Raw genomic sequence first — 12,538 nt, forward strand, 5'->3', positions numbered from 1 at the left:
TCTTCTTTTTTCCATCTTCTTTCTTCCATCTTCTATCTTCCTTCGGTTTCTTCCTCCATCTTCTTCTTCCTCCGATCCTCTGCTTCTTGCTCCGGTGTTTTTGTCCGGCATCTTCCTCTGCGGCGTCTTCTTCCCTTCTTCTTCATGATGGGAGCTTCCGCTGCGTTACGATTCTCGCCTTCTGACAGTTCCTAAATAATGGAGGGTGGGGCCACCCCATGACTTGACGGGGACTTCCCTGTGATGTCACGGGGAATGCCACAGGGAAGTCCCAGTCAAGTCCCTGTGTGTCAAAAGGGGGCGGGGTCACTGGTACCCCCTTACCATTTCACACAGGGGGGCCAGGATCTGGGGGATCCCCTTGTTAAAGGGGGCTTCCAGGTTCCGATAAGCCCCCCGCCCACAGACCCCCACAACCACTGGCCAAGGGTTGTGAGGGATGAGGCCTTTGTCCTCATCAACATGGGGACAAGGTGCTTTGGGGGGCTACCCCAAAGCACCCTCCCAATGTTGAGGGCATGTGGCCTGGTACGGTTCAGGGGGGGGCGCTTTCTCATTCCCCCCTCTTTTCCTATGGCCTGCCAGGTTGCGTGCTCAGATAAGGGCCTGGTATGGAATTTAGGGGGACCCCCACGCCAGTTTTTTTTTTTTTAATTTTGGTTCGGGGGTTCCCCTGTGGGGAATTCCCATGCCGTTTTTATTAATGAACTTTTATGTGTATTGTAGGACAGGCAATTCATTAATAGCCGCGAGTAGTTTTAAATGACTTTTTTTCCTTTGAAATGTCATTTTGCTGTCAGACTGTTCTAAACATGGGAAACATGTGCCCCTTTACATGCATACTATAGACACCCACCAGGTACGAAATTTAAAGGAATATTACACTTTTATTGTTTCACTTTAAGCATTATTAAAATCACTGCTCCTGAAAAAACGGCCGTTTTTAAAACTTTTTTTTGCATTGATACATGTCCCCTGGGGCAGAACCCGGGTCCCCAAACAATACCATGCAAGTTAGCCTTTAAAAATAGCACTTTTGATTTTGAACGTTCGAGTCCCATAGACTTCAATGGGGTTCTAACGTTCGTGCAAAGTTTTGGTCTGTTCGCAAGTTCTGGTGCGAACCGAACCGGGGGGGGGGGGGGGGTTCGGCTCATCCCTAGTTCTGGACTAGCAGTAGCTATCACCGATTAAGTGTTTTCTGGATCTGGAATCTCTGCAAGACTGTCTACGCTGCCTAGCTTTGGGGGTGTTCACTTTATCTGGAAGAACATTTTTGGTAAAGGTTTCATGGGCACAATTAACACCAAAGGACCAATTTTTCCACACCTGTTTGACAGGTGCATATCATTTCAAATATTGATAACAAGGCCAATTATTGCTTTCATCAAGAGTACCTCTATAGGGTTACTGTCAGGAACGTTCTGGTAATGATACTGCAGTGATCCTGAGATGCACAGGAGTGCGCAGGCACGGACTGAATGCTACCCATCCAGCTGTGAATAGACGTGCGCCAGTGTGCATGCGTGTGCACGTGTGCCGTTGCATTGGTGCCCAGTGGCCTATATAAGTGCAGTAGCTGCACTAGTCCATTGCTGTTTGATATGCAGCTGTTCCTGTATCCCTGCATCTGATCCTGTTGATTCCTGTGTTTGACCTGCCTTGCCTCTGACTTTGCTTGATTGCTACCTACCTTGACCTCAGTTTGTTCTGGACTTTGTGCCTGCATCTGCCCGTTTGTTACCGACCTGGCTTGTCCAACTATACATCCAGTTGCTACTGCTGCTGCTGTTATCTACCAACCAGGTATCCGCTGCCTGCTGTTTTCAGATCCAGCTTACTTTCCAGCTCTGGTGATGAACCTGCAACTCTTCTCTTCACCCAGCGGAGAAATCATACGGGCACCTGGACCTCACGCACTTAGTGGTTCCCGAGTCAGGGCTGTACAAGAGGCCACCTTTTGCACGTCAGGCTCAGCCACGAGGTACGTGACAGTTATGGTGTGAAGGCTTTTCTACCACTGTTTGACCGGGGCATATCATTTCTATTTTTGACAGCAAGGTCAATTCTTTCATCAACAGTACCTCTATAGGGTTAGGCACCACCAACACTCAAAGCCCAATTTTTCCGCACCTGTTACATTTGTCCAAAGTCTGCAAAACAGACACCAGAATGTATTAGAAAAAATCTCTAATCTTCTTCTGAGTGCACTAAATTGTGGCCTCCTCATACAGACTGGCTCCCCAAGCTATTGTTTATAAAATAAAGAAAGATTGCAGGGAAAAATTGCATTTTTTTGCCTTTATAAATGTAATTTTTGCTGCAGCAGGTTCTATACACAGTACAGATTTGCCACTTCACAGGCAGACAAAGGGAACCCCCCCCCCCCCGCACTATAGTTAAAGTAATTTTTCATTTTTGTTCTTTTACTTTAATCATTAGTAAATCACTGCTCATTTAAAAATGATGTTTTTTACAAACTTTTTTTTCATTGATACATGTCCCCAGGGCAGTACCCGGACCCCCATACCCTTTGTATGCCCGATAACTTGCATCTAAGCCCTCGAAATGGGCACTTTCCAGTTCAGGTCCCATATACTTCAATGGGGTTCATTATTCGGCTCTGAACTTTCACAATGTTTGAGTTCTGATGCAAACCAAACAGGGGATCATTCGGCCCATCTCTATCCCCAATCTATCCATAGGCTGGCTGGTAGATTTCCTCATCCATCAAAAATAGTTGCAGAGGCAAAGGGGGTTCCACCCAGAGGTATTCAAGGTTCCAGGTTCAGTGGGAAACTGGACAGACTCATTTCCAAGACCAGGGATCCCCTGGTATTTGTAGTAGATGACCTGGTGATGCCATGGAACAAGCTCCCCCAGATTTAAGTCTTCCCTACAGCTTTACACCTGCTTCGTGGAGGGAATGCCAGTGATCCTTATTGTACTAGTTTGGCCCTGGAGAATGTGGTATTTCAATATTGTGAACACGTCAGTGGATGGTCCTTGGAAGTTTCCAACCCACCCAAACCTCTTGTCACAAGGTCTGGTCTTCCATCTTTCCTTACATTCTCTGGCTTTAACGGCATGACTATGGAAGTCAGAGTCTTGAAGGACAGGTCAGTGTCTTGTGCACTCATCCCAATTATTTTGAGAGCCGGGAAAACGACTTCTAGGAAGATTTACCACAGGACCTGAAAATCCTTTGTGGCATGGTGCCATTCTCGCAATAATGTTGAACGCCCTACAATGGAGAAAATAATTATTTGATCCCCTGCAGATTTTGTAAATTTGCCTACTTACAAAGAAATGACGGGTCTATAAATTTTTATCATAGGTGTATTTTAAATGATAGAGACAGAAAATCAATCAAAAATCCAGAACAAACAGATGATACAAATGTTATAAATTAGGTTGCAGTTCAGTGAGTAAAGTAAGTATTTGATTCCCAAGCAAAACATGACTTAGTACTTGGTGGAGAAACCCGTCTTGGCAAGCACAGATGTAAGACGGTAATTTTTGTCTCTATCATTTAAAATACACCTATGATAAAAATTATAGACCCTTCATTTCTTTGTAAGTGGGCAAACTTACGAAATCTACAGGAGATCAAATAATTATTTTCCCCACTGTATTTAGACTTTTCTCCAGTTGGATATGCTACTGGCCTAGTATACGATCAAGAGACAGATTTCAGCCTATGCAGTCTTTTTTAGAGCTAGTTTGGTACCTTGCTTTAGTTCTTTTGACCTAGAAGGGTGTGTTCTGCAAGAAAGGTGCCTCTTTCTTTCAGGGTTAATGGTACTTCACCATGACAATCTGGTTCTTCGATCTCAGCCATGTTTTTTGCCAAAAGTTGTTTCAGTTTTCCATATCATCCAGGACATTGTTTTACCAGATTTTTTTCCTAGGCCACCTAGGGGACAAGGTCTGACACATTTTTGATGTGGAAAAGCAACAATAATCTCCTGCGCTGGACAGAAGTGACGTCAGAAGTGGCCAGGAGTGGCAGGTGGAACGCAAACACACCCTTCCTGGCCGCGTCACCTGCATACACGGCGTTGGCCGGATGTGTGCGCAGGAGCAGAGGTGATGCCGTGGGTGGTCGGAAGTGGTGGGTGGAACGCAAATACACTCACACCTCCTGACTGTGTGATGGCCTGCGGTTCATCTGGTGGGTTTGGTGTCTGTTTTGTACAGTTTATACCATTTGGCGGAGATTCCTCCTTACACTCCTTCACCCACCTATCTGCAGGGATTGTGATGTTGAGGTCCTGTGTGGCAGGTGAGATGTGGTGGAGATGGGCAGTTGTGGTGGTTGGTGGTTGGGTCTTTCTGGCCGGTACCATGAGTTATATACACTATAATCCTCTCATTTGATATTGATCATTCTGGGGTGAATTATACCCACGCTAATCCCTGCCTATAATATAACCCTGCATTCTGGATGGGGGCGCCTTCAGCTTATAAGAGGATAGGCATGTGACCAATTTGAGTCACCTGGTGGATTTTGTCCACTTGGATAGGTGTGACTTGGGGCATGTGGATACATATAGAGGTAACCAGAGGAGATGAGTCATTGACCGCTTAGGCTCTGAGGAAGAGGGTACACCCTTAAAACGCATCAGCCGTGTGTGAAGCCATCTGACCCCCCCAATATCAGGTCTGGGTTGCAGGCATTCAGAGACGTAGTCTCACCTATTGATAAGCCTTCTTTACATGCTCGTTTGGGAGTATGATTATTGCTGTTATAGCTTTTAATAAAATCTACCATTGGTAATGCACAAGGTCGGTGCGTCCTCCTTTTCTCCTTTTTTTGTTACATTTTTTATGCAGTTCAGGTTGTCAGGAGGTATCTGAAACTGACCGCTGCAGTCAGACAGTTGGACTCTCTATTTGTCCTTGCCAAAAGTGCCAAAGAAGGGTGCCAAGGAAGCTTCTAAGTGCACTATTTCTTGTTGGATTTGTTAACTTACGGTATTTCTCAAGCTTATGGCTTGAAAGTAAAGGTACCATCTTTTGAGGTGATGGCTCATTCTACCAGGAGCTTAGGTGCCTGTTGGGTTTTCCACCATCAATCCTCAGTGAATCAAGACTGAGGGCATGACTTTTGGTTGTTGCAGGCTGCTTTATATTTTTGTTTGGCCTGTCACTGGTTGCCATGTCTTCATCCCCTTATGCCCTGTACACACGGTCAGACATTGATCGGACATTCCGACAACAAAATCCTAGGATTTTTTTCTGACGGATGTTGGCTCAAACTTGTCTTGCATACACACGGTCACACAAAGTTGTCGGAAAATCCGATCGTTCTAAACGCGTCGGGACTATAAAAGGGGTAGAGGCCAATAGCTTTCATCTCTTTATTTATTCTGAGCATGCGTGGCACTTTGTCCATCGGATTTGTGTACACATGATCGGAATTTCCGACAACGGATTTTGTTGTCGGAAAAATTTATATCCTGCTCTCAAACTTACATTACATATACAGATCAAATGGACGGCATATAAAATTGACAAGTTATTTAATATGGATAAAATGAATTATTGCAAATTCATATGTGTACACGTCATCTAAATGGCACTTTGCAGTGTAATCAATGGTAAGAAACACAGTATAATCATCTAGTTGTAGATATTGAGTCTAAGTAGGTTCCTATCAATAGGCATGAGAATGAATCCTATAAGTCCGACGCGTTTCGTGGATTGATGACATGTACACATATGAATTTTCAATGATTCATTTTATCCATATTAAATCTCTTGTCAATTTTATATGCCGTCCCTTTGATATGTATATGTAATGTATTCATGAGGTCAACACCATGTATGTGTGTGTGTACATATTAAACCTTTTCTACTATGTGCATCATTGTTATGTATTGTCAGACTCAATATACCAATTATACATATTTTCTAATTATCTCACCCCCACAAATCGATAGCCTCATTCAAAGTGCCACCTTCCTTTTTCTTATAACTTATGTTTTCCTATTTCTTTCTTTTTTCTTTCTTTGGTTTTATTTTTTTCTTAAGAAACTAGTTCAGAAATAAAACTTCTCATGTTTATTTAATAATAAATTGCTTTATTTGGTGTAGTTTTAATAAAATAGTCTCTTTTTTCACTATTCCTTCAGATTGTATTTTATATTATGCATTTCTCTTAGGGAAATCTCAGTTTAGGAACAGTTGAAAGTAGATCCAGAATAATGGATCTATATTCAGGATGATTAGAAAGATGTCAGGCTGAACTGTATAAAAAAAGAGCTGAGAGAAGAGATAATAACACTGTCTTATACTGTAGAGATGTCACTGATCCATGTGCTGCATCATAGCACAGAATATCATAGATTCTATGGGGTATTCTCATTACTAGAAGCTTCCTTGTCGATCATCATAAAGATGAAAGCTATAGTTGAATTTCCTTTACATAAAGTCTTGCTTTATTGGATTGTCCTGTGGATGGCATTTTGCATACATACCTCTTATAGCTCATCATCGGTCTGTGATCTCAGGATAAAAGATGTAGATGACGAATTTGGATTTTATCAAGAGGGCGATTTTCTCATCGGAGGAGTGTTCACTATACGCGCCGGTACTACAAATCTAAGGGTAACAAAATCATACACCAAAACATTCTACTCTATGGAGTAAGTAACATTTTAAATTTGAATGCCAATTTATTTATTTTTTTTCCTATGAGAAATGCAGTTCATTAAATATTAGGTAGCTGTGCAATTATCAGGAAATTAAAGTATACCCAGTCGCAAAAACATAACCCCTTCATGACAAATTTTAACAACTGAACACAGTTTTTCAACTTTGACATTTGTTGGTAAAACTGTACATATTATAGCAACTGCTTAGTGTAACCAGGTGAAATTAACCCCTTTTTTCAGGACAAATTGGACTTTCAATTGGTGGTAAATGGTAATGAATGTCTCCTGTTTTTTTTGTTTGTTTGTTTTATTATCAAAGGAAAATTGACACAAAAAAAAAAAATGATATTTTTTTAATGTAGCTTAGAGCTGCACAATTCTGGATAAAATGAGAATCACAATTTTTTTGCTTAGAATAAAGATCACAATTCTCGGCGTAACATCATCTTTCACATTATACAAAAAATGGGCTAACTTTACTGTTTAGTTTTCTGTTTAACCGGTTCCCGACCGGCGCGCGCCGATGTACGTCGGCAGAATGGCACGGCTGGGCAAATAGGCGTACATGTACGTCCATTTGAATTCCCCGCCGTGCCATTGCGTGAGCGCGCCGGCCGGGAGCTCCGCAAGTTGGGTCACGGGTCCCGCAGATTTGATCGCCGCGGGGATACCCGCGATCGGCTCACGGAGAGGACGAACGGGGAGATGCTGATGTAAACAGCATCTCCCCATTCTGCCTAGTGACAAGTGTCACTGATCACAGCTCCTTGTCATCGGGAGCAGTGATCAGAGTAATAACACTGCTAGCCCATCCCCCCTACAGTTAGTAATCACTCCCCTAGGACACACTTAACCCCTTCACTGCAGTGTCATTTACACAGTAATCAGCGCATTTTTAATCGCACTGATCGCTGTATAAATGACAATGGTCCCAAAAATGTGTAAAAAATGTCCGACATGTCCGCCATAACGTCGCAGTCACAATAAAAAAATCGCTGATCACAATAAAAATGCCATAAAACTATCTCCTATGTAGTAAACGCTATAACTTTTGCGCAAACCAATCAACGCTTATTGCGATTTTTTTTTTACCAAAAATATGTAGAAGAATACGTATCGGCCTAAACTGAGGAAAAAAAAAAATGTTTTTTTATATATTTTTGGGGGATATTTATTATAGCAAAATGTAAAAAATAATGCATTTTTTTTCAAAATTGTCGCTCTTATTTTGTTTATAGCGCAAAAAATAAAAATTGCAGGAGGCGATCAAATACCACCAAGAGAAAGCTCTATTTGTGGGGAAAAAAAAGGACATCAATTTTGTTTGGGAGCCACGTCGCACGACCGCGCAATTGTCAGTTAAAGCGATGCAGTGCCGAATAGCAAAAAATGCTCTGGTCAGGAAGGGAGTAAAATCTTCCGGGGCTGAAGCGGTTAATTCACTGAAGTGTATTTTTTCCCCAAAAAAATGCTTTGAAAGGCTGCGGCGCAAATATACAGTGTGATATAAAATATTGCTACGTCCGTCATTTTATTCTCTAGGGTCTCTACTAAACAACATATATATATATATATATATATATATATATATATATATATATATATATATATATAGTAACATCAGGGTTGTTTTAGCTTAAGGGTAGAACTTACCAGTGAGCTGAGTCCATGCCAGATATGCAATTTTAAGGGCTTGTAGGCCCACTTTTATTAAAGAAAGAAAATGTCCGATAACAGAAGAGTTGCCCACACAGGGGTTTCAGCTTTCCACAGCAACAATGTAAGTTAAATAAAAAATACCAAGCCACCTGGCTCTCTTTAGCAGAACTGATGCTTCAGCCCTCTCGGCTCTATAACAGAGTTTCTGTACACCCAGTACCTCAGCACTCTTTTCCAGCCCACAGGCTTGGACCCTCTGGACGGACCTGCACAGACATGCACACTTCTCCCTTGCTTGCCTGGACTCCTCGGGAGGGTGGAGCCCAGAACCATGGTCAGGTGCCTACAAATAGCCCAGCACACACCTGACCAGTCAGTATGCTGGTGGATTGCAAAACCCTGATGCAGGACTGGGGATTTCATCCCACCCGGATCGGTACGAAATCCCCGGGCTCCAGATCCCAAAACGGACTTTAGTAAACAATGAGGAAACTGAAAAGCTAGTTTCCTCCCAAATAAGAAAATAAACTGGAGCCCCTCAGCCTGCCTGGTTGAGAATCCTGCATCCAAACACTGGTGGGGTGCCACTCCACCACAATATACCGTATTTATCGGCGTATAACACGCACTGGCGTATAACACGCACCCCAAGTTAGGAGGGAATTTTAAGGAAAACAAAACTTTTAGGAGGGAAGTTGAAGGGGAAAAAAACTTACATTTAAATGCCCATCATTGCAGCCTTCTCAGTGCAGCCTTGTCAGTGCAGCCTTCCCCAGTGCAGCCTTGTCAGTGCAGCCTTCCCCAGTGCAGCCTTGTCAGTGCAGCCTTCCCCAGTGCAGCCTTGTCAGTGCAGCCTTATCAGTGCAGCCTTCCCCAGTGCAGCCTTATCAGTGCAGCCTTCCCCAGTGCAGCCTTATCAGTGCAGCCTTGTCAGTGCAGCCTTCCCCAGTGCAGCCTTGTCACTGCAGACTTCCCCAGTGCAGCCTTGTCAGTGAAGACTTCCCCAGTGCAGCCTTGTCAGTGCAGCCTTCCCCAGTGCAGCCTTGTCAGTGTAGCCTTCCCCAGTGCAGCCTTGTCAGTGCAGCCTTCCCCAGTGCAGCCTTCCCCAGTGCAGCCATGCCCCAGTGCAGCCTTGCCCCAGTGATCCCTGCCATTCTGGGCTTCAAAATTGCCGACCGCGATTTGAAAATGGCGCCGCCGGCGCCGAAATACACAGAGCCGGTCATCCGGTCTTCCTGGCGGCTCTCGTTAACTTTCGGCTCCACTCGTAGTCCCGAGCGGAGCTATCCGAACCTAGCCGAGTAGGTTCGGATAGCTCCGCTCGGGACTACGAGTGGAGCCGAAAGTGAACGAGAGCCGCCGGAAAGAGCCAAGGACCGGCTCTGTGTATTTCGGCGCCGGCGGCGCCATTTTCAAATCGCGGTCGGCGATTTTGAAAATGTGACAGCTCGGGATCGCAGGGGATCGGCATATAACACGCACCTGCGATTTTCCCCTGATTTTAAGGGGAAAAAAGTGCATGTTATACGCCGAAAAATACGGTATATATAGAAATAATATATAGAGAAATTAACTTAGAACCCCCAAACATTATATATATATATATATATATATATATATACATATATATATAATGTTTGGGGGTTCTAAGTTAATTTCTAGTAAAAAATACTGATGCCAGAAAATGGCTTAGTCTATAAAGTGGAACATTTTTTCAACTTCCCATCTATTAAATCTTCTGCCCTTGTTGTTTTAACTTTGGATACTAAAACATTGTTTTTCTGACAGTAAATACCTTATACAGCCCACTTCCTGTTTCTTGTCTGGCCATTAGCCTAGGATTATGACATTATGCACAGCACTCTCTCTCACTATCGTGAGAGTTTGCAAGGAAGGGAGGGGGGATGAGTCATAAGATGGCCAAAGAGAGCTGCAGTGCTGCAGAGCTGGAGGTGTGCCTCTGTATGTGTCTGTGTAAATCCAGGAAGTGAACAGGCAGCAGCTTCAGCTGCCCACAGTTAAAATGGCTGCAGCCAGACTCAGTGAAGGGAGATTTCTGGCACGTTTGGCAAGTACAGAATAAAAGTATATATGAAATAATTTGGAAAGTGGTTGGAGAGCAGAATGGCAAAGATGTTTTTATTACAAATTATGTGAGCAGACTGCAGTTCCTCAACTGACCTCATTTACAGACCGAAGTTTATCCCTTTGATCTAAAAGAACCAAATGATACAATGGCCCAGGGCTAAGTTTGTGATAAACTTAGCCGTTTTTTGGGTTTTTTTGACAGCTGTTAGCTGTGAGCAGAAAATGGCTCTGCACCGAATCGTGGAAATGTCATATGAAGATCGTGAGGGGGGTTGAATCGAGATTTTTTTAATGATTAATCATGCAGCTCTAATGTATATTTCTTGACATAAACAAAACCTACCACCAAAGAACAAATCAAAGTATATTTTTCTGCTCCTGACAATTGCAGCCTTATTACATATGTGTATGGTTGTTTTACCTGTAGTAGGGCCAGGAAACAATAGTGCAGATATTTCTTTATTTCTAATCCTGCCCAAAACACATTGACTGATACTAATACTATATTAAAAAAATGATTTTTTTAATCCTACATAAAATGCATTACCGGGTGATCTTTTTGGATGACACATCTAAATTACGGGTCATGTGAAGGGATTGTAACCTGCATACCCACAGTGGGGGGGGGGGGGTCCCACTAATGCGTGGCTGGACCTCGTTTGGAGTCTCCTCATGTGGTAAGTGTCCATTCATTATTATATACGGTGGAGCACAGATGAATGAACATTATTTTAGTTTTTTATGCTTTGCACAGAATAATTGGGACTTTAACTGGAAATATCCAATCTGTATACCTTACTTGGCACCAGGGGCGTTGCTAGGTGGCAAAAGACCAGGGGTTTTAGCCCAAAGTCCAAGGCCGGCGCGGGGGGGGGGCAGGGGGCTCTAGTGGAGCTGGGTTTTTTGGTTGGGCGGTGGGGTTGTGTGGTAGGGGGTAAACTCACTTGCTAATCGGCTTACCAGTGCCCATCAATGCTGACCACTAAACTGACCTACCTACCTGACATACATACACTGACCTACCCAACACACACTGACCTACACTGACCTACCTGTCATACACTGACCTACCTGACATACACACACTGACCTACCTGACATACACTGACCTACCTGGCATACATTGACCTACCTGACCTACATATACTGACCTACATGACACACACTGACCTACCTGACATACATACACTGATCTACCTGAGCTACACTGACCTACCCGACATACACTGACCTACCCGACACACACTGACATACCTGACACACACTGACCTACCTGACACACACTGACCTACCTGACACACACTGACACACACTGACTTACCTGACACACACTGACCTACCTGACACACACTGACCTACCTGACATACACTGACACACACTGACCTACCTGAAATACACTGACCTACATACACTGACCTACCTGTACACAGTGACCTACATACACTGACCTACATACACTGACCTGGTACCTGACATACACACACTGACTGACCTACCTGACCAGGAGGAGACAGACTTCATGTGTCCAGGCCCTGCAGCAGCAACTCAGCCATGGTGCTGGTGTGTGAGGCAGCCAGAGGAGAGGAGGAGAGCCGCCCGCCCGAGTGCTGAGCGGGGATTGATGTGGCACGGCAGGCCCCTTTGTAATTCCTGCCTTCTGGAGCCTTCTTCCTGTTCCAGTCATAGCGAGCTGGGAGAGGACTGAGTACAGGCTCTGGGAGGCGCTGGTGATGCTGGGGATGCTGCTCAGGGTGGCGGTGTCTTCTCTCTCTCTCCCTTCCTCCTTGGCTCTTCCTGGTGTTCTGCCGAGAAAGTTCCCCTCGGCGGATAAGGACCCCCCTCGGCGGATAAGGAGCCGATGTAAATAGCCGAAGCCGAATAGTTTTAAATCAGCTGTACACGGCGCCTCTAAGAGGGCCCCTTGTGGGCTCGCTTCGCTCGCCACGCTTCGGGCACAGCCTCGCTTCACGTTTTTATTTTCCCTCTAGGTCCACTTGGATGGTGGGGCTTGAACCTGGACCCAGGGCGCAGGCACCATGTACAGCTGATTGAAGGTTTTCAGCTTCGGCTATTTTCGGCGGCTCCTTAGTCATTCGTACTGCACAAGCGCTGCGCCTGCGCAGTACAGGGG

The sequence above is a fragment of the Aquarana catesbeiana genome, linkage group LG01 (genome assembly GCF_042186555.1).
Source record: "Aquarana catesbeiana isolate 2022-GZ linkage group LG01, ASM4218655v1, whole genome shotgun sequence".
NCBI lineage: Eukaryota > Metazoa > Chordata > Amphibia > Anura > Ranidae > Aquarana > Aquarana catesbeiana.